General features: G+C 37.3%; 1 non-coding gene across 1 annotated transcript; it reads left to right on the top strand.

Moving 5' to 3' along the window:
• The first annotated feature begins 436 nt into the window (after positions 1 to 436).
• LOC112814201 (U6 spliceosomal RNA) lies at positions 437 to 540 on the top strand. Its single transcript, XR_003205696.1, has one exon. It is a non-coding gene; the product is annotated as a U6 spliceosomal RNA (small nuclear RNA).
• Positions 541 to 858: the final 318 nt, after the last annotated feature.

Raw genomic sequence — 858 nt, 5'->3', positions numbered from 1 at the left:
CAACTACACAAATTTTTTTCCTTTTAATTTTTAAAAGATATGCATGATAGTTGAAAGACAAAAATATTGCATTGTCTAGTGGGATTTTCAGTGTATTTGGGCCTGATACCTGTGACAACTATAACATAAAGGCAAATGGGGAAAAGGATGAACATGCTACATGCTGGTGAGGATCTATGTTCTCCCAGAAGTGGTGAAATATTGACATGACATAGATTATGAGGTAAACTTAGAGATATACTTGTTAGCCCCACACAATCCACTAAAAAAGTGCATGCACAAAACACATAGTCAAAAAACCCAACTGATAAATTACCCAACAGATAATTTTTTAAGGGCAGGAAAAGACAAATGTAGGTTAAAAAAAGGCAAATAGAAAATAATAATACAACGGTAGAACAAATCCAGACATGCCAATAATTACATTAAATGCAGTGCTTGTTTCAGCAGACATACACTAAAGCTGGAATGACACAGAGAAGACTAGCATGGCCCCTGATCAAGGATGATACACAAACTCGTGAAGTATTCCATATTTTTACTCAACACCCAAAAAACAATCCAGTTAAAATGGGCAGAAGACATGAATAGACATTTTTCCAAAGAAGACATACAGATGGCTGACAGACACATGAAAAAATGCTCAACATCACTCATCATCAGGGAACTACAAATGAAATCCACGATGAGATACTACCTCATACCTGTCAGAATGGCTAAAATTAGCAACACAAGAAATACCAGGTGTTGGCAAGGATGCTGAGAAAGGGGAAACCCGCTTGCACTGTCGGTGGGAATGCAAACTGGTGCAGCCACTCTGGAAAACGGTATAGAGGTTCCTCAAAAAGTTAAAAATAG

The sequence above is a fragment of the Callorhinus ursinus genome, unplaced genomic scaffold (assembly GCF_003265705.2).
Source record: "Callorhinus ursinus isolate GAN/ISIS: 27379988/994484 unplaced genomic scaffold, GSC_fseal_2.0 scaffold122, whole genome shotgun sequence".
Lineage (NCBI taxonomy): Eukaryota > Metazoa > Chordata > Mammalia > Carnivora > Otariidae > Callorhinus > Callorhinus ursinus.
This window is presented reverse-complemented; position numbering and strand designations above follow the sequence as displayed.